Raw genomic sequence first — 26,026 nt, 5'->3', positions numbered from 1 at the left:
GCAGTTGAGAAGGTAGCAGTGGGAAGATGAAGTAATGTGGTGTGAGATATCAGTGACAGATGGTTTATTCGGTACATATATTGTGAGAAAGATCTCTTTAATTGTGACCCTTCTATGCAACTAGCTGCTGATTTTGGAAGAAGTGCACCAAAATGATAAACTTCTGCATTAGCATTAGAAGAACTAAACAATGCATTTACTTGCATTTCACATAAACGCATTTCTGAACAGAACGCTATCATTCCATTATTTCAAACGTGTTAATTACCAAAAGAATAATAAACTATTGGTAAATAAAAAGGCAGACGAAGAATTTCGGAGGTCTTCAGATCTTGCCTAACTTGGATGGAGGGCGGGGTGGTTTGGCCATTAAGATCAGGCTGGTTCAGTAGCCTCTGAGGACAGACATGTTGTCTACCGCAGCCTGTATCAGTTAAGACTGAAGTAGCAGTATCTTGTTTGTAAATGCGATAGCTCGATCAGCACTGCTGGAGGACAGAAATGTTCTCTACAGCATTCAGTATCGGTTAAGAACTTATTTAGCAATCTCTAGTTATCCTGATATAATTGAGAAATAGGTTGATAGTAATTATTCAAACACGCCGTTCATTTAAGTCAGAGTGAGAAGAATGGTAATTTGTGATTCATTAAGTGAACTATAACTGAGCAGTTTCTCGTATTCTGCTAATACAAAGCGTGTGGCATCCAGTTTTAATGAACCAATTCAAAATTTAATTATTTACACCAGTTCCTCGCTAACAGTTTATTACAGCCTCGAAGTAATGGATTCACGACCTAATGCTGTTTTCTGCGCAGGAGACAACAACTGTGGAAGACTATAGTTTGGTGAACATTATTCAGAACTTATACATTGGACTCAGGGTGGTGGAAGCAACTAGGCACTTCGCACGTACTGCACTCTTACGTTACTACAAATGAGATTAGTTACATGTCATCTGTGGTAACACAGAGGAGGTAAGAAGGAAGGACATTTTCGAAGGAAGGAATTTATCATACACGTAGAAATACTTGTCGCTAATTTCTTGCTATTTCTCATGCCACACATTTCCAAACTTCCAGCGACCTTAGGAAGATAAAGACGTGGTGTTATTTTTTGCTTGACTTTGACTTTTCTGCCATTGTATAAGCTCCCTATTGTAAAAAATGGATGTTAGCAATCAATATAAACGATACCCTTCGCATTCATCCCATATTTATTCAAAAGTTACCCTTCTGTCTGATTTCAGTACTGCTATTGCATTGTATAATAAAAATAAAGGGGAATGTCATCATTAGACTGTGGTACAACTCACTGTGAAGTTAATATCACGTTCCGATCCACATTTTGGGTAAGTGCAAAGCAGCGAATGATGTAACACATCCAAGAGGACCATGCTGAGTAAAGAAATGTGGTGTTCAACTTTTAGGTTGAAGACTGCTTTACCTCTGAGTTTGTTGAAATCTATAATTACGAAAAATTATCCTACTTGCTCACGATGGTGACATTGTTGGTGGTTGTGGTGTTGGTTGTGTGGATGGTGGTGATCTGGTTTGAGTACATTACTAGGTTCTTAGGACATATACTAAAATATGAGATGGGAGTGGTTAAAAGTGATAAAACTAAGAATTTAATAAGAATCAAAGTGCAACAGTTTCCCTGAAACTATGTGCACAGCCACTCACCCAACCAACCTTCCATCTACCCTATCACGCACAGTCGCACGAACAGTCATACGCACAGTCACGTCTACAGGGAAGATCTAAAATAAAACATATAAAAGTGGCCAGTCGATCACGTGACTGAACGGGAGGAGCTAGTAGAAAATAGCTCCGTCAGCACCAAATGGATCATGACCGTTTTTCTGAAGTACATCAAAAATTTAGCACAATGTTTTGAGCAACTTGATCGTTTTTACAAAAAATAAAATAAAAAATCTTGTCACATAAAGTGCTTCCATATCTAGGAGTGACTATCGAGAGCAACTTGAATGACCACATAAAACAATTACTGGGAAAGACAGATGCCAGACACAGATTCATAGTAAGAATCTTAAGCAAATGTACGTCATCCATGAAGGAAATGGCTTATAGTAAGCCGCTTGCTCGACCGATTCTTGAGTACTGCACATTTATCTGGAATCCCTACCAGGTAGGACTGACAGAAGAAATAGAGAAGATCCAACGATGATCGGCGCGTTTCACCACTGGATCGTTTAGAACACAGGAGAACGTTACGGAGGTGCTCAGATGGTCAACGAACTCCATTGGCAGACGTTACAAGAGAGGCATTGAGCATCACGAAGAGATTTACTATTGAAATTTCGAGAGAGAACTTACCAGAAAGAGTTGGACAACATATTAGTCCCACTCCCCCCCCCCCCCCCCTTCTCCCTCCCACATATGTCTCGCATAATGACCACGATGAGAAACTTCGAGAAATTAGAGCCAATAAAGGGGCTTACCGACAATCATTTTTCCCATGCGCTATTCGCGAGTGGAACAGGTTTGGACGACTCAATTAGTGGTAAAAAAGTACTCTCCACCATACACTTTTAGTTGGCTTGCAGAGTATGATGTAGATGTAGATTCACATGGCAGCCACGACATTCTTACTAAAGTGGAAGTCAGCATCGTGGAACGATAAATCACGATCTCGGTACGCCACAATCTTGCCACTCAGTGTCCGACACATATTGCTTAGACGTTTCTCTTCTTCACATGGGGCTTTATAGATCTTCTCACAAACAACCCCAAAGGTGTTTTCTGACCGAGAAACCCAGAGAGAGAGAGATCTGAGAGCGTGCTGGTTAGACCAGTAGTTGAATGTCCTCTGTATCGAGGCAAGTCAAGACAGCACTGGCAGCGTGTGCTCTTGCGTCATCTTGTTTAAAGATAACGTCACAAAGACCTTTAAGATAAGGCGCTGCCATCGCGCCGTCTGTCTTATATACGGGATGTAGACTTACGTACTTTCTGTGTGATGAAATGCTGATCATTTTCATATTCTAGCATGTAGCACAGTTCGTGTCATTTTGACGTTTATTGTAAAACGCGGCGTGTGGCCTGTGGCCTGTCGAAGGTAATTTCCCCCTCTATATACATGCGCTATTTAAATGCGTTGCATTCATCTAGAGCAGTGGCTCCCAATCTTTCTGAGACCATTACCCCCCCCCCCCGATGTTTGTTAGTACCCAACCACCCTTCTCCGCCCCTTGCCCCCATCATTAGGGCCTATGGACATTAGCGCGTAAGTTAACTGTATAATGAAAAAGAATTTTCTTTGAACATTTCTCTTTTTAAAATGACAAAAAAATGGAGTTTTTGTAGGTGTTTCACTAAACAACGAACTAATGAGTCAGTGAGACAATAATTGGTACTGCTTTTATCTAACAGAAAGATGCAGTTCTCAGTGGATCGCGAATCCTGCCTGCAATACCTTTTGAGAAAAGAAAACTAACTATATGCGTTGAGGGTAGACAATTGTTGCAGAAAATGCTTGCTCTCCAGTACTACTTCCCCTAATGACATCTGCTTCATCCCGACCCTGCACCCACAATCAAAATTAACCAAGTTAAAATGTGTACTTTGCACTTACTGTTTGTAAATCACTTGACTGCTGGTCTCCGTAGTTCTGAAATGGCAAAAAATGGAAGACTTCAGGGTGGCAACCCTTTTGCGTCTAACCATTGCTACCAATAATAGTAATAGTAATAATAATGACCATACTGCGTACGCCCCCAGAGCAATGGAATAGCTATTACATACTTATTTTGTGTAGCGCTACCAATTACTTCATTTATCCATTGCGAAGTAAATAATGAACCTATTTCTGATCGATCCACTGTGGAAGGTACCTGCGATTCCGAGAAACCATTTTAGTGAGATATTTAAGCATACAATATGTGTTTATCTCCACTTTACTGGCGCAGAATGAAGGTAGAAAGTGCAGAGTATGTATGTAGTGGGTTCACTATGAAGATGATGATCATACATTCGTTTCAGAAGTTGTAATATCCTTCACATTATGTCACGTGTTAATGCTAGTATTTGAAAAACTAGTTTAGGTATTGGGAACTTACGTAATCATTATTGCAGTCTTATGAAAAATGGTAATGGTAATAAGCTTTTAAAAGTTATTTGGTTTCATTACCGAAACACAACTAAACCCTTTTGTTTTTATCCCTCAGAAAATTCCATTTTACCCCTCCGTGTGTAGCTACTCCCATGTCGAGAACCACTGATCTAACTATTTTGAGTAGCGGGAGAGTGGAGAGTTGTTCTAGTGCTATGTCAACACGAGTTAACCAGCGTGCTGTTATCGAATTTTTACTCCTAGTTAGCTTCATCATCGTTTAAAGATGGTGCTGCTGATAGGCGTACTGTAAATCAAGAGGTAAAAAAATTCGTGGTAGCGAGCCTGGAAAAGTCATAACTGCTGATGAAATACGCAGCAGACGTCCGATCACTGCCACAGACGATAAACATCGCAAACTCGTCGACGATTTGATTCAAAATGACCCGCGAATCGCTCGAAAACGTATCACAAACCACAATGGAATATCCGAGGAACATGTCGGCTTGAGCCGGCCGCGGTGACCGAGCGGTTCTAGGCTCTTCAGTCCGGAGCCGCGCGACTGCTACGGTCGCAGGTTCGAATCCTTCCTCGGGCATGGATATGTGTGATGTCCTTAGTTTAGTTAGGTTTAAGTAGTTCTAAGTTCTAGGGGACTGATGACCTCAGCTGGTAAGCCCCATAGCGCTCAGAGCCATTTGAACCAAGTCGGCTTTATTAATGAACAATTAGGACGCTGTAAAATCTGAACACAGACAGGAACAAAGAGCGTCAATTGGAATGCTTCGAGCAAATTATTCAGCGCTATCGTGACGAAGCAGAAGATTTCCTTTCGAATACTGTGGCGGCGAACGAGTTCTGGCTCCATCATTACCACTCAGATCCGAAAAGATACAGCGCTGAATATAGACATCTGTCTTCTCCACAGGCGAAAAAGTTCAAGATAATCATCTAGAAAAAAATATCTTTAGGCTGTGTTTCTGAATGCTCAATGAGTTTACGTGACTGACTATCAGGTACAAGAGGCAACGGTAAATTCTTCTCAGTGCATAGAGACTCTAGAATGCTTCCGACATCGAGTTTGTCATATTAGAGGCGCCCTAGCACCAATAATCTCATCATTCGCCCGCACACCTCGCCCGCAGCTGAAGTGGTTTTGCGAAAATTCAACTGTGGACAGGTTCCACACCCTCCTTATTCCCCCGATCTCGCGCCTAGCGATGTTTATTGTTTCGCTCTTCTCAAGAGGGACGTCGAGGGCCATCATTGTGCCTCGGATGACGAGGTGAGAGCAGCTATCTAGTCCTGGATTCGAGAAAAGGCGGAAGAATTTTTCAGCGATGGAAACAAAAAAGTGTTACAAGTTGGGAGAGATGTGATAGCCTTAACCGTGGCTATGTTGAAAAATAAATATATTATTTTGAAGCTTAAGAATTTAACTTTGATGTGCTTTTCACTCCATCTTCCTAATTGTTTTGCTCGTGTTCTACATGCACGTCTACGTTACATTTCAGCCTACCCTTCAAGTTTCCCATGCCATTTCGTGTTGTACCGGGTGATCAAAAAGTCAGTATAAATTTGAAAACTGAATAAATCACGGAATAATGTAGATAGAGAGGTACAAATTGACAAACATGCTTGGAATGACATGGGGTTTTATTAGAACCAAAAAAATGTCCGACAGTTGGCGCTTCATCTGATCAGAATAGCAATAATTGGCATAACAAATTAAGACAAAGCAAAGACGATGTTCTTTACAGGAAATTCTCAATATGTCCACCATCATTCCCCAACAATAGCTGTAGTCGAGGAATAATGTTGTGAACAGCACTGTAAAGCGTGTCCGGAATTATGGTGAGGCATTGACGTCGAATGTTGTCTTTCAGCATCCCTAGAAATGTCGGTCGATCACGATACACTTGCGACTTCAGGTAACCCCAAAGCCAATAATCACACGGACTGAGGTCTGGGGACCTGGGGGGCCAAGCATGACGAAAGTGGCGGCTGAGCACACGATCATCACCAAACGACGCGCGCAAGAGATCTTTCACGCGTCTAGCAATTTGGGGTGGAGCGCCATCTTGCATAAACATCGTACGTTCCAGCAGGTCTTTATCAGCCAGGCTGGGGATGATGCGATTCTGTAACATATCGGCGTACATCTCACCCGTCACAGTAGCAGTTACAAAACCAGAATCACGCATTTCCTCGAAGAAAAAAGGCCCGATAACGGTAGATGTGGTAAATCCAACCCATACCGTGACTTTTTCGTTGTGCAATGGATTTTAGGTAGCCCAAATACTGCAGTTGTGTGTGTTGACAGACCCTCGGAGCGTGAAATGAGCTTCGTAGGTCCACAAAACGTTACTCAACCAATCGTCATCTTCCACCATCTTTTGAAACGCCCACCCGAAAATACCTTCCGCTTCACTAAATCGCCAGGTAACAGTTCATGATGCCAATGGATTTTGTACGGATAACATCGGAGGGTACGCCTCAGTGCCAACCAAACAGTAGTGTATGGAATGCCGGTGCGACGTGCGACTGCACGAACGCTGACTTCCCGATGCATAGACGAACCCGCTACAGTCCCCATTTCTTTCTGAACTGTCTCAGCACCATTACGCCTTGTGCTCGGTCGGCCACTACGGGGTCTATCGTCTAAACAACCCGTGGCTTCGAAATCATTCTCTCCACAGCTGCATTTGTCAACGGACCTTTACCCATTCCAATCCCCTTCCTATGGCAATAGGATCGTAACGCTGAACTAACACATTCCCCATTCTGATAATACTGCTTCACTAAAAGCGGCTTTTCAGGTGACGTAAACATGCTGCGACTGTTGGCGCATCTGATTCTCTTTCTCATTACAACTCCTTTTATACACGATTGTCATGGCCAGTCACTGACGTTTTGCTGTTCAGCGCCATCTGTCGGACATTTTGTGAACTTTTTTTTTGGTTTTAATAAAACCCCATGTCATTCCAAGCATGTGTGTCAATTTTTACCTCTCTATCTACATTATTCCGTGGTTTATTAAGTTTTCAAATTTATACTGACTTTTTGATCACCCGGTACTTTCGGGTCTCCTGTCAGACTGGCTATTCCTGGCGACTCTGTTGGTTGGTTCAGTTGGTGATCTGGTGAGTATTAGCAGCTTAGACACCAAAAGGACTGCGTGAATATTAGAATAAAACTGAAAGCGTGACTGGGCAGAATATCTGAAGATATTACGTCGTGGGAAGGAGATATTAGAGTTAATCATTACCTTCAGTATTTGCTGCAAATAGGTAGTCCATGTTTAGTGCATATTTATTGGATTTATTTAACGATACCAGGTAGTAATGGCCAAACGAATACAGGACGTACTGAAAACACTAACAAATGATAACTATAAATTTTACTCTATAGCCATTATACATCCCAGAGCCAGCTGGCATACATGTAACCACATGAACAAGTACCGTATAGCATAGAGACGGTTAACATAACTTAAGAGTATAATACACTGAAGAGCCAAAGAAACTGGTACACCTGCCCCCGCGAGCACGCAGAACTGCCACAATACGACGTGGCATGGACTCGAATAATGTCTGAAGTAGTGTAGGAGGGAACTGACACCATGAATCCTGCAGGGTTGTCCATAAATCCCTAAGACTACGAGGGGGTGGAGATCTCTTCTGAACAGCACGTTGCAAGGCATTCCATGTATGCTCAATGATGTTCATGCCTGGGGAATTTTGTGGTCAGCGGAAGTGTTTAAACTCAGAAGAGTGTTTCTGGAGCCACGGTGTAGCAATTATGGATGTCTCGGGTGTCGAATTGTTCTGCTGGAATTGCGCAAGTCCGTCGGAATGCACAATGGACATGAATGGATGTAGGCGATCAGACAGGATGCAACGTGCGTGTCACCTGTCAGAGTCGTATCTAGTCGTATCAGGGGTCCCATGTCACTCCAACTGCACGCGCCCCACACCATTACATAGCCTAAATCAGCTTGAACAGTCACCTGTTGACATGCAGGATCCATGGATTCATGAGGTTGGCTCCATACCCGTACACGTCCATCCACTCGATACAATTTGAAACGAGCCTCGTCCGAGCAGTTGACATGTTTTCAGTCAACAACAGAGCAATGTCGGTGTTGACGGGCCCGGGGGAGGCGTAAAGATTTCTGTCGTGCGATCGTCAATGGTACACGAGTGGGCTGTCGGCTCCAAAAGCCCATATCGATGGTGTTTTGTTGAGTGGTTCGCACGCTGATCGTTGTTGATGGCCCAGCATTGAAATCTGTATCAATTTGCGAAAGGGCTGCACTTCCGTCACGTTGAACGATTCGCTTCAGTCATCGTTGTTCCCGTTCTTGCAGGATCTTTTCCCGGCCGCAGCGATGTCGGAGATTTGATGTTTTCCCGGATTTCTGATATTTACAGTACACTTGTGAAATAGTCGTACGGGAAAATCCCTATTTCATCGTTACCTCAGAGATGATGTATCCCATCGCTCGTGCTCCGACTGTCACACCACGTTCAAACTCAAATCTTGATAACATGCCATTGTAGCAGCTGAACCGATCTAACAAGTGCTCGTCTTATGTAGGCTTTGCCGAACTCAGTGCCGTCTTCTGCCTGTTTACATATCTCTGTATTTGAATACACATGCCTATACCAGTTATAATAATTCCAATCCCAAAGAAAGCAGGTGTTGACAGATGTGAAAATTACCGGACAATCAGTTTAATAAGCCAGAGCTGCAAAATACTAACACGAATTCTTTACAGACGAATGGAAAAACTAGTAGAAGCCGGCCTCGGGGAAGATCAGTTTGGATTCCGTAGAAATACTGGAACACGTGAGGCAATACTGACCTTACGACTTACCTTAGAAGAAAGATTAAGGAAAGGCAAACCTACGTTTCTAGCATTTGTAGACTTAGAGAAAGCTTTTGACAATGTTGACTGGAATACTCTCTTTCAAATTCTAAAGGTGGCAGGGGTAAAATACAGGGAGCGAAAGGCTATTTACAATTTGTACAGAAACGAGATGGCAGTTATAAGGGTCGAGGGACATGAAAGGGAAGCAGCAGTTGGGAAGGGAGTAAGACAGGGTTGTAGCCTCTCCCCGATGTTATTCAACCTGTATATTGAGCAAGCAGTAAAGGAAACAAAAGAAAAATTCGGAGTAGGTATTAAAATCCATGGAGAAGAAATAAAAACTTTGAGGTTCGCCGATGACATTGTAATTCTGTCAGAGACAGCAAAGGACTTGGAAGAGCAGTTGAACGGAATGGATGGTGTCTTGAAGGGAGGATATAAGATGAACATCAACAAAAGCAAAACGAGGATAATGGAATGTAGTCGAATTAAGTCGGGTGATGTTGAGGGTATTAGATTAGGAAATGAGACACTTAAAGTAGTAAAGGAGTTGTGCTATTTGGGGAGCAAAGTAACCGATGATGGTCGAAGTAGAGAGGATATAAAATGTAGACTGGCAATGGCAAGGAAATCGTTTCTGAAGAAGAGAAATTTGTTAACATCGAGTATAGATTTAAGTGTCAGGAAGTCATTTCTGAAAGTATTTGTATGGAGTGTAGCCATGTATGGAAGTGAAACATGGACGGTAAATAGTTTGGACAAGAAGAGAATAGAAGCTTTCGAAATTTGGTGCTACAGAAGAATGCTGAAGATTAAATGGGTAGATCACATAACTAATGAGGAGGTACTGAATAGGATTGGGGAGAAGAGGAGTTTGTGGCACAACTTGACCAGAAGAAGGGATCGTTTGGTAGGACATGTTCTGAGGCATCAAGGGATCACCAATTTAGTATTGGAGGGCATCGTGGAGGGTAAAAATCGTAGGGGGAGACCAAGAGATGAATACACTAAGCAGATTCAGAAGGATGTAGGTTGCAGTAGGTACTGGGAGATGAAGAAGCTTGCACAGGATAGAGTAGCATGGAGAGCTGCATCAAACCAGTCTCAGGACTGAAGACCACAACAACAACATACCAGTTTCTTTGGCGCTTCAGTCTAGAAGACATTGAAATATACTTTTTCCTCATCAAACAACCAAACTGCGAAGCATTATGGTAATATAGTGTCAGATGCTACTTACCGATGCAAGTATGAGATATAGGCTCAGTCAACAGTGGCATGATAATTAGCAACTGCCATTATCATAAACCAGAATGGTAATTTAACCATCTTTTTAATAAATAATCGTCATCTTCATCTTCTCTTCAGGTATTAGGCAGGAATTGTTTGTTACAGTACCCATCTCTGTCACGGTCTTCCTCTGTCTCTTCTCCCAGGGCACTTATAATTTCTTGCCTTTAAGGGAAGTCTCTCTCTCTCCATTCTTTGTAGATGGTCGTTCCATTTTCTTCTGTAATCTCGAATTTTATCATTGAGGCTAAAGATTTGCAGTTCCTCTCCAATATCTTGATTTCTTAGCCTGTCTTCTCTTGTGCAACCTTTAACACCTGTAAGGAATTTCATTTCTTGTGTCTGAATCCGGCTTTCTTGCTTCTTGGTAGTCACCCATGTCTCACTCCCATAGAGCAGTGTGGGAACTGCAACAGTTCTGTAAAGTTTAATTTGAGTGCTTTTCCTGGTTTTGTTTTTTAGGTTCCTGTTGATTGTTCCACATACCCGACTGAATTTACTAAGCTTAATTTCCACATCTCTGCTGTAGCCATATGTCATTTCACATCTGAGGTAATGAAAATGGTTTACTTGCTCTAAAATCTTCTGATCTATCACTATTTTCGTTGTGATTGGTTCTTTCCGAATGAAGGCCATTGTCTTCGTTTTTCATTTTGAAATTTCTATGTCAAATTTTGCACTTACTTGTTTTAGCAAGTAGATTCCCTTCTGAGGGTCATCTTCCTTATCTGCTAGGATCACTGCATCATCAGCACATAGTAACGTCCCTGTCTAGGTATGTGCCTTTCTGATATTCTGATTTCCATATATATATTTGATTAATGTAGATGTTGGACAAAGTTGGAGAGTTGCAGCAGCCTTGTCGTACCCCTTTGTTAGTTGGTGCCTCATTAGTTGTTTTACCATAGAGATCTAGAGTGATATTTGTGTCTTGATATAAACTTTTTATCTCATTTACTAAATGCTTTGGATATCCGCGATTAGTCATTATTTCCCAAAGTTTCTGTCTTTTGACATTGTCAAAAGCTTTTTTAAAGTCAATAAAAGCAGTGTATGTTTCTGTATTATACTCTCTCCGTTTTTCTATTATATGCTGCAGAATAAAAACTGCATCTATTGTGGAGCGTCCTTTCCTAAAACCCATTTGTTCCTTATGCAGTACTGCTTCTGCTATGTTTTTAAGTCTAGTATTTAAACTCTTAGCATACACCTTGTATGCTGAGTCCAGTAAACTTATTCCTCTGTAATTACTGCATAGGCTTTTAAAAAAAATTGATATCACTCTAGCTGTTTTCCAGTCTTTGGGAATACTCTTCTTCTTCCAACATTCATTGAAGAGATGTAGCAGTGGTTGGTGTGGCATCATTCCTCCATATTTTAATAATGCAGCATTGATGACGTCTTTTCCTGTTGCTTTTCGGTTCTAAGTGACGTTAGTGCAGATGTTAATTCGTCAGACTGTATTTCATCTAATCCTTTCTCGTCTAGTTGTTCAATTTCAGTTTCTTGTGCTGTATGATCATACCACAATTCGCTGTAATGATTTATCCGCTGTTTTTCTTCAATAATATTTATTTGTATCTTCTCTTTTTCTGTTGTGTTTAAGGTTTTTAAAACCTTGTATGCCACTTGTTGTCTTCCGTGGATATCATGTTCTATTAGAAATAAACCTATTTCCAGTGTTCTTTATGTGCTTTCCTTTCTACGCATTTAGCGTTATTTCATTTCTCCTTATAGTACTGTTTGTTTTCAATAATGGGGTTGCTTGTTTTATATATGCATCCTGTTTTTCTTTGACAGCTTTCATTATATCACCATTCCAAATCTTTAGGCATTTTCTTTTCCGTATTCTTTTCCTTTTACCAAGAACTCCTCCTGCTACTCTGCATGCAGTATTCTTCAGAGTTTGCCATTCTTCTTCTATATTGTCTTTATTTTGTAAGTTTGCTAGTTCTTTATTTAATCTCTTTTGGTGTAGGTGTCTGATACTGTCGTTTTCAAGCAAATATACCTTATAAACGCTTTGATCTTGTTGGTTTGTTACCTGTTAGTTATTTCTTCCAATTTGTAAAGAGATCTATTCTGGAGATTAGTAAGAAATGATCTGATCCTATATTTTGTCCTCTATAAACTCTGGTATCCCTTACTTGGCCCGCTATCTTATTATTTACCAAGATGTAGTCAATTAATTACTGATCTAAGACCTTTGCTGGCCCAAGTATACTTGTGTATATCCTTTCTCTTAAAAAGTGAATTTGTGATTTTTAAATTGTTATAAATGGCAAAATCTCTTAGTAATTTTCCCTTTTCATTACATATTGGTGCTCCAGACGGACCTATACCGTTTGTTACTGGGATATTTTCTGTTCTGGCATTGAAATTACCCATCATCTGATCAGTAGCACTGTATTTACTCAGAGTCTTCTGTAGTTCTTCATAGAAGCTTTCAGACTCATCTTTTTTCTCTTCTTAAGGTGCGTATACACTTATCAGTTTCAGCCTGACTAAGTTTTCTTTCACTTACGTATGTACAATCTGTAATGTCTTTTTCCCATTTTTTATGCAGGAGTAGTGCTGCACCTTTGCTTGCTCTTTTATGTTGTTCAACACCAATGTAGAATATATTGTAATCCCCTACATATTTATGTCTTCTTAATTTCGTTTTAGTTTCTGTTAGTGCTACAGCATCGATATTCATGTGGCTTAGTATATTTACTAACTCTACCTACTTTTGGGAAATTCCTCTCACATTACAGGTTGCTACTTTGATGTGTCCATTTATCCATTTTCGTTTGTCCTTTTTCATAGCCTTGTCATTTACCTCTGAGACCTGTTTCCGAGGCTCGTCTGGGTACTGGGAGTTGTCTTTGTTTTCTGAGAGTCGGTTACCAACCATCTGCTCAATCCCCTTCTAGGAGGACCAGTATTTTCTTTCGGGGTTATTTGCCTTAGCCGATATGTTCCGGTTATTTAAAGGTGAAGGAAATAAGTTCGCCTTTCATCCTCTCCCATTGGCTTTGTAGCCTGTATCCACTGTGAGTCATACATTGTCTAGGGGTCTCACGACTCATGCCTTCTAGTGTGTGGGAGTAGGGCTTGTTGGTAGAGCTGTATTGAAATCCTTAAGTCTGATTGATTTCTCAAATTTCAGTGGACATTTCCCATTGTTTTGTTTCTGAAAACAAGTATCGGCTGCCTGACCAGACTACAGGGTCCTCTTCCAATCTTTTATTGTTGGAGAATAGAAAAGAGAAATGAAAGACACCCCCAGGCCTCGAAACCTAATCCCATTGGGGTCGAAAGAGTAAGAGTTGCTCAAGGGAGGTCGATAGAAAGAAAACAGAAGAAGCCTGACACAAGTAAATGGAAGTAATGTCAGACTTGGCTAAGGTTCAAATGGCTCTGAGCACTATGGGACTCAACTGCTGAGGTCATTAGTCCCCTAGAACTTAGACCTAGTTAAACCTAACTAACCTAAGGACATCACAAACATCCATGCCCGAGGCAGGATTCGAACCTGCGACCGTAGCGGTCTTGCGGTTCCAGACTGCAGCGCCTTTAACCGCACGGCCACTTCGGCCGGCCTTGGCTAAGGGCCCAAGTGGTTGCCACCCACATACTCCCAAGACAGGAGCCTCCTGGTGGGACTACTCTTTGTCTGGAATCTCACCAACTGACCTGTCTGGCACGGGTGACCCTATCGGAAGCACAGCTCCCATCAGCAAAGCTCAGTGGATCACTGATACACACAAACCTCCCCACCAGTGTTAAGGTGGTAGTCCTTGAGGATGTTTAACAAATAATGTAACTCATAAATAATCTGTAACCATGTTATGTAGATAATTTTGACACGTACTTGTGTCCGTTACTCATGTAACGACCAGTCACATTTATGCTTCATCTTCACAATTTTAACTTCATTGCAGCTCCTATTTCATTATGCTTCGTTATTGTAATAATTATCTCTGTACACAGCGTGTTAAGAAATTACCGTTACAAACTTCGAAGACTTGTAGAGGAGAGTGAGCAGATAATATATTGAACTGAAACTCCTAGCCGGAAAGGTCCGTTTCCGTGATACAACCATTTGAATACATGTTGGTAACGCGACCATTCTTACAAGTTATTGATTACGCATAATCCAGTACATAACGTGTTTTACATTTCCGCTCGTTAACAGCCAAAGAAATTGCTCTTGCTCGTTGACGGACTCTCTTCAACGTGATGCAGTATGATCTCCTTGGAGCACCACAGTCTTGCCTGATGACGGTGAAGGCACCCTTTTTCGAAGCCGTTGCGTACTTGTGACGAAAAGAGTGTGCTATGCAGTCGGACGTTGTGGAGAACGATCTTGGCGAATGCGACGAGCGGCTCTTCCATTACCGTGAGCTTCGCCATTTACAAGGATCATGTCGATGTATTCTGCGAACGTGTGCTCAACAATGTTGCTGTAACACTCAAAGACACGTGAATGAGACTCGAACCAGGTCAGGGAGTCAGGACAGACGTCAGATAACATTAGCCCATTCTACGTAACCAGCCTCCACCATGACTACCCTTTTGCATGCGTACCTAGAGCCGGCCGAAGTGGCCGTGCGGTTAAAGGCGCTGCAGTCTGGAACCGCAAGACCGCTACGGTCGCAGGTTCGAATCCTGCCCCGGGCATGGATGTTTGTGATGTCCTTAGGTTAGTTAGGTTTAACTAGTTCTAAGTTCTAGGGGACTAATGACCTCAGCAGTTGAGTCCCATAGTGCTCAGAGCCATTTTGCGTACCTAGAAAACATGTTTTCAAAAGGCTGTAACACGGTAACGGTACGATTCCGGTCATGGGTTCCTGTTCAAAATGTTAAGCACTCATTCCTCTAGAAGTCCTAAAAGTTTTTAACGGGAATTTTCGAACAGCCTGTGTGGAAGGCAATGTCCCGACTAGCTGAAGCGCTCATCATTGCCCTGCCCAAATCACAAAGGTTAGAAAACTGAAATTTGCAGAAGTTGTTAACCTTATATTGTCGGCGTCGTTTAAGAAGGGTTATTTTGCAATTTCACTCATAAAGGAGTGAAATAGGAGATGAAAAGTTTTTTGAACATATACCACTATTAAGGCAATTTTGAAGCTAAACCTACGAAAATTGATTTCTCAGCCAAAATACATGTGCGTTCCTGAAAATTTAACCCCCAAGGGGTTGAAATAGTAGCTGAAAAAATTTTTGAACATAAATCAGTATTAGAGAAATATTAAAGCATTATTAAAGCTACATCTATGAATACTTCTCGGTTGGAAATTTAAAAACTTCGTGTTTCAGTGTTTTTGGAAAGTCAAGGCCATAATGGAGTGAAATAGGGCATAAGTTTTATGAAATTATTTCATTGTCAAATCATTTTAAAAGTGAAATCTATGGAATTTTGTATTTGGGTTCTCTGTCAGAAATAAATACGTGTTTCACAGTTTTTGTAAATTCAACACCTAAAGTGGTTAAATAGGGGACGAAAATTTTTAAGAAAATGTTTCGTTATATTAAAACAATCTTAAGGTTCAATCTATGAAAACTGACATTTGACTTCTCGATTAGATATAAAGAAATGTGTTAGAGGATGAAAGTTTCTATGGAAATATCACCATAAAAACGCAAAAGGGATGCGTAACAAAACATTTGGAGTCCAGCTACCAGAATCGCTTGTTGGTCAGAAGTGCATTATTCTACTACGGCCTTAATTATCGTGGAAAGTTTATAAGGTGTTGCAGTTCATGAACAAAAAAAATTCGGCTAAAGGGAAAAAAATACGAGAAGATCATACAGTCTACGCGAGTGAAGCAGTGGGTGCTAAGCTGGTTTAATGTAAAACACGATGTCACACCAGCTCTTTCATATCTCCGAATAACCTACGTTATACTATTTTTGTTGTTGAGTTACGTATTTCATTGCATTTAGTTTTTGTCTCTGTTACCAAAACCAAAGAGCGTTATTGTTACTGTATAACTTTAAAATATTGATTTCTTATTTTTTTCGTGAATTATTGTCACTAAGTCTACGCTTTAGCCGTATTGCTCCTCAAAATTTCGTATACCGGCTAACATCGTGAACACAGAAAATGGACAGTGTTTCCCTCGGAAAACATCTGACGCCAGAAGTATTTTAAGCTGATATTGTTAACAGTATGTAAGATTTTGTACAGTCACAATATTTTGACTAATGAATGAGAATCCTGGTTCCTCCGTATAATCTAAACCACATTGATAGTATACTACCGTGAGAGTTATCAATAAACGCAATGTGCGTGATTACAGATTAGAGGTAATCTTCTCTAGCTTTGAAAATGGCTCAAATGGCTCTGAGCACTATGGGACTCAACTTCTGAGGTCATTAGTCCCCTAGAACTTAGAACTAGTTAAACCTAAGGACAGCACAAACATCCATGCCCGAGGCAGGATTCGAACCTGCGACCGTAGCGGTCTTGCGGTTCCAGACTGCAGCGCCTTTAACCGCACGGCCACTTCGGCCGGCCCCCCCCCCCCCTCTAGCTTTGAATAGTAACATGATTTTATGTCCCATATGCATTATCGAACTGGCAGCCAAACTAATGACTTCGCGTATTAACATGATCGACACTATTCAAAGTAATTAACACGCAGTTACAGTCTTCGAACCAGATAGTCCGCAGCTCGTGGCCTCGCGGTCGCGTTCTCGCTTCCCGAGCACGGGGTCCCGGGTTCGATTCCCGGCGGGGTCAGGGATTTTCACCTGCCTCGAGATGACTGGGTGTTTGTGTTGTCCTCATCATTTCATCATAATTCCTGCAAGTGGCAAGACTGGACAGAGAAAAGGTTGGGAATTTGTACGGGCGCTGATAACCGCGCAGTTGAGCGGCCCACAATCCAAACATCATCATCATCGAACCAGATGCCTTCTTCAGTGTTAGTGTCTTATTAAATATACATCAAATATGAGTCATGAATTATGTTGTGTTGGCAGAAGAGCCAACACCGTGTTACTAGTGGGTAGGCCGAAATGCACGCGTTTTAGCTCACGCAGGCTGGCGTGAAGAGGGAAGAACTCTACTGACGTGAGGTCTGGAACATGACAAGGAATTAGAATTCAGAAAGCGGACGTAATTACTTTGATACTTAACTTTAATCCATTAATGATGCACGTCGCTCTTGACGGTACATGATTCACAATATTATCTGTTCAGAATAGTAACTGAATATGGCGCCTTGCTAGGTCGTAAGAAATGACGTAGCTGAAGGCTATGCTAAACTGTCGTCTCGGCAAATGAGAGCGTATGTAGACAGTGAACAATCGCTAGCAAAGTCGGCTGTCCAACTGGGGCGAGTGCTAGGGAGTCTCTCTAGACTAGACCTGCCGTGTGGCGGCGCTCGGTCTGCAATCACTGTTAGTGGCGACACGCGGGTCCTACGTATACTAACGGACCGTGGGCGATTTAAAGGCTACCACCTAGCATGTGTGGTGTCTGGCGTTGACACCACAAATTACGTCTTGCACAGTGACTGCACGGTGCGCTCGCCACACCAGCCATCATACGATAAACACACAGTTAAGTGATAAGCACCTCTTAGTTACACATTACGAGTCGAGTGCTTGTTGCTTCCCTGATCATTCTGATACTGATACATACTATTAACAGATTCAGATTTTTCGATAATTTTCTGAACGTCCATAAGGCACCGCATGATGAGGCCTTTGACTGATGACAAATGTAAATAAAACACTCTTCTGCATCAGACATTTATTTTGCCACAACGCATTTCGATGGTTCACACCGTCTTTTTCAGGTAGAGAATTGTTTATTACCTACCTGGTGTTAACGAAAAACACAGATGCCTTTACATAGAGACAGACTAATAGAATGTAGGTTATGTTGTGTCATTTGAGAGGTAGTACAGTCGTAAAAATAAATAGTAGTATGCCGACTTACGACTTTACTTCCCCTCCAAAGAGGCAACGTAGTCCACATTGCCCTTGGTCTACTGATGTGGAAAGGTATCCTTGTTCTTCACTAACACCAGCTGTGTAAATAAACAATTATCCACCTTTGGATGGTGTGAACAATCGAAACTCATAATGGCAAAACACGTACGTGTTTTATTTAAGGTAGTTAGTGGATAGTTTATAACTATTGACTTTGATGCAGGTATCAAATATGGCCAAACCTGGTCTTGGAGAAATGTATCAATGAATTATGAAAAAGTGCAGCCCATAACGAAAAGTGATTTCATCGTTTACAACGCACCGAGCCAGGTAGTGCAATAGCGAGATACTGTAATTTATTCCGGAGAACGGCGGCTTAATTCCTATTCTGAGCATCCACATTTAGATTTTCTGTATATTCTCTAAACTGCATGAGTCAAATGACGCAATGGTTCCACTGAAAAGGACATGGTCGATTTCCTCACCGCCATTGTCGAAAACGAGCTTGTGTTTCGTCTCAAATGACGTTAAAAATGGCTCTGAGCACTATGGGATTTAACTTCTGAGGTCATCACTCCCCTAGAACTTAGAACTACTTAAACCTAACTAACCTAAGGACATCACACACATCCATGCCCGAGGCAGGATTCGAACCTGCGATCGTAGCGGTCGCGCGGTTCCATCAATGACGTTAAATTCTAATTTCCCTGCCTTTAATTTGCACAAAATGAGACAATAGCTGAAAACATGTAATTTAGTTGTGTATCGGAATGCGGCAAGTGGTGAATGGCAACACCAACAGTTAAAGGGCAGAAGTGTATAGTAAAATTTATTCGTGATACCGCTTCTAGACGAGGCCTGTTTAGAATAGGCGGAAGGAAACACATATCGTTGTAGGTACCACGAGCCAAGTGGATAAAATTTAGTAGAATGCTAAAACAAAGCGAATGAAGAGCATAGTGCGCACGTCCCTTCGTGTCTACCTGTTTCGGTGAGATGCTGTAGCAGCAATAGACGTTACGGTATTAACTTAGTATTAAGAAAACAGTCTCAATCGCGTTTTTTTACTTATTTAATGCAGACCAGTTTCAGTCCATCGCAGGGGCCACCTTCGGGGCGAACATACTGTGAAATTACAATATATATCTTAGACAAAAGTAATGACAACCATCTTATAAGAGTGGATTACGTAAAAATAATGTTTTACCTGCTGGTCGACTGCTGGCGGTGTCACGTCTACCAAGGTGTGGCAGGAGACTGTAAAGAATTTGCTTTATGCCTGGGCTTATATAGCAAGCTATGAGCACGTGAGCGTAACGGCATTAGCTCCTAGGCCCAGCAAGCGTGAAGGCCTCACTTCAAGATGACTACATGTTTCGCTGTTTATTATCGGTTTCGATAATTCTTATCGCTATTGGCGGATAAAAGTACTCCTGTACCGCGCGTTATATCATCTGAACAACAGCAGCACGTGGCTGGGAGAAAGAAATGAGCTACCATGGTATCTTAATGTCACTATCTTAAAATGTTGACAAGACTACTTGAAACTTGTTTTTGTCATTCTCTGGCGAGCGGCTTTTATCACGACACCATGACGTGCCCGATGAAGTCAGAAACATCTGTTGCTCTGTAGGCCGAGTCGTGTGTCAAATATTGCTTTTTGAATCACCATGATTTGTTCGTCGTGTGTTACGTTGAAACAGTCTGGGCAAAAAGGATTCCTCTAGCTTCTTGGACTTTCATCTTTCAGAAGCACGCCCCATGACGCGTACATTTGCATTAATCATTTTGGTTATAGGACGTAACAAGCCTCGAAGCGTGAATCCATGGTACCAGTCCGTTAGTGCCGTAACCCACTGCAGAGCGTACGCTATCTGATCGATACTATTCAAACACCCCAGGCAATGTGTAACTGACTACCACATGACAATAGGCGGAACTGCCAGTATAAGGGAATGTGGGAAATATTGTGAGTAGAGGAGTAGTAACAGTAAAATGGATTCGTCAGAGAGCTCTGTGGCTCGTAACGTGGACCAGTTGTTGGATGTCAACTGAATAACATATCCATCAGAGACATTTCAATCCTTCTTAAGGGACACTACCGTCTCATTTTTGAGCGTCGACATTCAGAAGAGTCCCTGAGCTTCTATACTACACAGCAGGACAATGTTGAAAGACCGTCGTGTGATGTCGCAGCTGGTTCATAACATACCCACCAGAGACACTTTCTCGTAGTTCATTGTACCATCATAAAATGCCGAAATTTAACTTGAAGTAACTTGCAATAATTTCTGTTGTACTTGATGACGAAAAAGAACAGCAGGCAATAAGAGTTCGTGGTATCGTACTTGAATAAACCGCATCAGCCGTTCAGTGATGGTTTACGTATTAACGACGGGTTTCACTGCGTTACAGCAGCATCTTCAATTTCTTATAAATAGGAAAGGAAGCGTTCCCGTAACCTGTCCATTAAAAAGTTGATTAAGCCCAACCAGTAATAGTCAACCTAATAAATCTACTTACAGTAGTGTCAGATGCCTAAGGACACAGACACGCCCCCAACGTTCGTAGTCAAATAACCCAACCCCACGAAGCGGGGAGTCGTCAACAAATAATAAGGGGCAGAGCATTGGTGCGAATAGTGCAGGGGATGGCAGAACAAACCGTAGTTAACGTAATAAATATAGTTAAACTGTAATACAAGTAGCATAACTAAGATAATATAACGACTCCTTAGAAAAATTTATAAATGACAGTGCTGGAAAACATTTACGTTACTTGATTTTCAAACAGCTGAGGAAAACTGAACGTACTCAGACATTTCTCTCTTTACTTATTCTGATCAACACTAAACTGACACAATATTTTTAGCGCAACGCAATTTGACTTTCAATAATCCCTACAAAAGAATGGCCCTGACTGACAATAACCTATACCTTTCATGAATCACTTACCTCACAAAAATCGTCGTTACTCGAACTACTGCAATACAGCGAGCGCCAATAGTGCGAGCTAAATAAAAGATTCTAACTACTGAAGGCCTACTGATAGGCATAGTTAGCAAATGAAAGATTTTGATGGGGAACAAACAATGTATATATGACATCCAGTCTTACAAATTTCCTGACGGACACACGTCCAGATCGTCCGCTCTCAAAACTCTGCCATCTCTCTCCCCACATCCACCACTGCTGACAGCTCACCTCCAACTGCGCAAGCGCTGTTCACATCCAACTGCCCAACACTACAATAGCGAATATTCCAACAATGCCAACCAGCCACAGACTGCACACAGCAGTCAGTGATTTTCATACAGAACGCTACGCGGCGTTACCAACATAAAAACCTAAACAGCTCACTTACAACACGAGAGGAGTGCCTGCCTGAGAACCGTGACCCATTAACCAGACTCGTTACGACAAAGAAAAAAGTAAACAATTCGGGAAGGATAAAATTACGGAAATTAAGAAATCGGCAAGCGAGATGTTGTCGGGCGAATATCTGCATCCATGTGCAAACTAAATATAGAGGAAGGGCTGACAGTATAACAAACTTTGTAATGTTATGAACTTTACTTAAGACCTTTACCCAAAAAACAGTACGAACCGAGAATAAACTGCAAGTAATAGGGAACACCTTTTATAAAGACAAACGTAGCAACGAGAAGAACAGATTAATGGTCCACCTAGGGTAACCTAATTGTCCAAATATATCAGCACAAGAAATTTACATACCTCATAGTTGCTTATCGCAAGGGCACAGCACTGGAGACGGTCAGCTGTATACTAAACTGGCAGCGATCACCGTATGACAGGGGGCGCTAGTTTACGGTGATAGGGGCGGCAGGATTTTGAACTTCGAAGACTGGGGAACGCCCTAACAGTATATCATTACATCCAGGAAGCAATGAGCACAGTGCTCCCTGCCGCCGTTAGATAAGCAGCTGCAGCAGCAAGTCGTATAATCTTAGCTCACTTATTTGCTACAAAGTTTAATTCTTAATTTCTTTGCGTGTTTTTGGTACTTGCATTGTTTAATTAATAAATTTCGGGCGTATTATAGTATTTGATGGTGCAGCATCGCGTTTTAGTACCTGAATAGTGTAAACTCGCGTAGTCTCCTTCCGCCGCCGAGCAGTGTGTCAGCAGTGCGCAGGTAGCAGCATTACTGCACCTATTAGGCAATCTTGTATTTTAATAAACGTTTAAATTTTGTGTCTAATTGTTTGTGCTCTCTGTAGATTAGTTCAGACGTTCTTTGCACAACAGTTTTTAGCATGGATAGGGACTGCAACTGCTGTGTTCGGATTCAGGCTGAGTTGGCATCCCTTCGCTCCCAGCTTCAGGCAGTGTTGGCTTCGGTCACACAGCTTGAGGCTGTTGCCAATGGGCATCACTGTGGGGGTCCGGATGGGGGTTTGTCGGGGACGGCCAGCTCCTCCCATGCATCCCCCGATCGGACTACGACTGTGGCTGCCCGGGATACTGCCCACATTGAGGCTGATCCCTCACCTGTGGCAGAGTGGGAGGTCATCTCGAGGTGTGGCAGGGGGCGAAAGACATTCCGGAGGGCTGAACGGAAGGCCTCTCCAGTTTGTCTGACGAACCGGTTTCAGGCTCTGTCCCAGGCTGATACTGATCTTCGGCCGGACATGGCTGCTTGTCCTGTTCCAGAGGTTGCCCCTCAGTCTGCAAGATCTGGGCGGTCGCAGAGGGTGGGCTTACTGGTAGTTGGGAGCTCCAACGTCAGGCGCGTAATGGGGCCCCTTAGGGATATGGCAGCAAGAGAGGGGAAGATAACCAATGTGCACTCCGTGTGCATACCGGGGGGAGTCGTTCCAGATGTGGAAAGGGTCCTTCCAGATGCCATGAAGGGTACGGGGTGCACCCATCTGCAGGTGGTCGCTCATGTCGGCACCAATGATGTGTGTCGCTATGGAACGGAGGAAATCCTCTCTGGCTTCCGGCGGCTATCTGATTTGGTGAAGACTGCCAGTCTCGCTAGCGGGATGAAAGCAGAGCTCACCATCTGCAGCATCGTCGACAGGACTGACTGAGGACCTTTGGTACAGAGTCGAGTGGAGGGTCTGAATCAGAGGCTGAGACGGTTCTGCGACCGTGTGGGCTGCAGATTCCTCGACTTACGCCATATGGTGGTGGGGTTTCGGGTTCCGTTGGATAGGTCAGGAGTCCACTACACGCAGCAAGCGGCTACACGGGTAGCAGGGGTTGTGTGGCGTGGACTGGGCGTTTTTTTTTAGGTTAGATGGCCTTGGGCAAGTACAGAAAGGGCAACAGCCTCAAAGGGTGCGGGGCAAAGTCAGGACATGCGGGGACCAAGCAGCAATCGGTATTGTAATTGTAAACTGTCGAAGCTGCATTGGTAAAGTACCGGAACTTCAAACGCTGATAGAAAGCACCGAAGCTGAAACCGTTACAGGTACAGAAAGCTGGCTTAAGCCAGAGATAAATTGTGCCGAAATTTTTACAAAGGCACAGACGGTGTTTAGAAAAGATAGATTGCATGCAACCGGTGGTGGCGTGTTCGTCGCTGTTAGTAGTAGTTTATCGTGTTGTGAAGTAGAAGTGGATAGTTCCTGTGAATTATTATGGGTGGAGGTTACACTCAACAACCGAGCTAGGTTAATAGTTGGCTCCTTTTACCGACCTCCCGACTCAGCAGCATTAGTGGCAGCACAACTGAGAGAAAATTTGGAATACATTTCACATAAATTTTCTCAGCATGTTATAGTCTTAGGTGGAGATTTCAATTTACCAGATATAGACTGGGACACTCAGATGTTTAGGACGGGTGGTAGGGACAGAGCATCGAGCGACATTATACTGAGTGCACTATCCGAAAATTACCACGAGCAATTAAACAGAGAACCGACTCATGGAGATAACATCTTGGACCTACTGATAACAAACAGACCCGAACTTTTCGACTCTGTAAGTGCAGAACAGGGAATCCGTGATCATAAGGCCGTTGCAGCATCCCTGAATAAGGAAGTTAAAAGGAATATAAAAAAAGGGAGGAAGGTTTATTTGTTTAGCAAGAGTAATAGAAGGCAGATTACAGATTACCTAACAGATCAAAACGAAAATTTCTGTTCCGACACTGACAATGTTGAGTGTTTATGGAAAAAGTTCAAGGCAATCGTAAAATGCGTTTTAGACAGGTACGTGCTGAGTAAAACTGTGAGGGACGGGAAAAACCCACCGTGGTTCAACAACAAAGTTAGGAAACTACTGCGAAAGCAAAGAGAGCTTCACTCCAAGTTTAAACGCGGCCAAAACCTCTCAGACAGACAGAAGCTAAACGATGTCAAAGTTAGCGTAAGGAGGGCTATGCGTGAAGCGTTCAGTGAATTCGAAAGTAAAATTCTATGTATCGACTTGACAGAAAATCCTAGGAAGTTCTGGTCTTACGTTAAATCAGTAAGTGGCTCGAAACAGCATATCCAGACACTCCGGGATGATGATGGCATTGAAACAGAGGATGACACGCATAAAGCTGAAATACTAAACACCTTTTTCCAAAGCTGTTTCACAGAGGAAGACCGCACTGCAGGAACGAATAGAAAAGCAACTGTAATCACTCAACAGAGGAAAGTCCACTGGACCTGGCGGGATACCAATTCGATTCTACACAGAGTACGCGAAAGAACTTGCCCCCCTTCTAACAGCTGTGTACCGCAAGTCTCTAGAGGAACGGAAGGTTCCGAATGATTGGAAAAGAGCACAGGTAGTCCCAGTCTTCAAGAAGGGTCGTCGAGCAGATGCGCAAAACTATAGACCTATATCTCTGACGTCGATCTGTTGTAGAATTTTAGAACATGTTTTTTGCTCGAGTATCATGTCGTTTTTGGAAACCCAGAATCTACTCTGTAGGAATCAACATGGATTCCAGAAACAGCGATCGTGTGAGACCCAACTCGCTTTATTTGTTCATGAGACCCAGAAAATATTTGATACAGGCTCCCAGGTAGATGCTATTTTCCTTGACTTCCGGAAGGCGTTCTATACAGTTCCGCACTGTCGCCTGATAAACAAAGTAAGAGCCTACGGAATATCAGACCAGCTATGTGGCTGGATTGAAGAGTTTTTAGCAAACAGAACGCAGCATGTTGTTATCAATGGAGAGACGTCTACAGACGTTAAGGTAACCTCTGGCGTGCCACAGGGGAGTGTTATGGGACCATTGCTTTTCACAATATATATAAATGACCTAGTAGATAGTGTCGGAAGTTCCATGGGGCTTTTCGCGGATGATGCTGTAGTATACAGAGAAGTTGCAGCATTCGAAAATTGTAGCGAAATGCAGGAAGATCTGCAGCGGATAGGCACTTGGTGCAGGGAGTGGCAACTGACCCTTAACATAGATAAATGTAACGTATTGCGAATACATAGAAAGAAGGATCCTTTATTGTATGATTATATGATAGCGAAACAAACACTGGTAGCAGTTACTTCTGTAAAATATCTGGGAGTATGCGTGCGGAACGATTTGAAGTGGAATGATCACATAAAATTACTTGTTGGTAAGGCGGGTACCAGGTTGAGAATCAGTGGGAGAGTCCTTAGAAAACATAGTCCATCAACAAAGGAGGTGTCTTACAAAACACTCGTTCAACCTATACTCGAGTATTGCTCATCAGTGTGGGATCCGTACCAGATCGGGTTGACGGAGGAGACAGAGAAGATCCAAAGAAGAGCGACGCGTTTCGTCACAGGGCTATTTGGTAACCGTGATAGTGTTACGGAGATGTTTAGCAAACTCAAGTGGCAGACTCTGCAAGAGAGGCGCTCTGCATCGCGGTGTAGCTTGTTGTCCAGGTTTCGAGAGGGTGCGTTTCTGGA

At 42.5% G+C, this 26,026-nt stretch overlaps 1 protein-coding gene across 2 annotated transcripts in view; it reads right to left on the bottom strand.

Moving 5' to 3' along the window:
- LOC126198879 (probable 4-coumarate--CoA ligase 1) overlaps nucleotides 1-26,026 on the bottom strand; it is a 143,361-nt gene that overhangs the window by 102,534 nt on the left and 14,801 nt on the right. The window contains exon 1 of one of the 2 annotated variants that reach the window (XM_049935485.1): nucleotides 19,372-19,500. The exons of the other annotated variant lie outside the window; for it this stretch is intronic. The gene's annotated coding sequence lies outside the window, so the exon portion shown is untranslated. Of the gene's footprint in view, nucleotides 1-19,371; nucleotides 19,501-26,026 lie in introns of those variants that run through there. 2 annotated transcript variants of the gene reach the window in all.

This window comes from Schistocerca nitens, chromosome 8 (genome assembly GCF_023898315.1).
Source record: "Schistocerca nitens isolate TAMUIC-IGC-003100 chromosome 8, iqSchNite1.1, whole genome shotgun sequence".
NCBI lineage: Eukaryota > Metazoa > Arthropoda > Insecta > Orthoptera > Acrididae > Schistocerca > Schistocerca nitens.
This window is presented reverse-complemented; position numbering and strand designations above follow the sequence as displayed.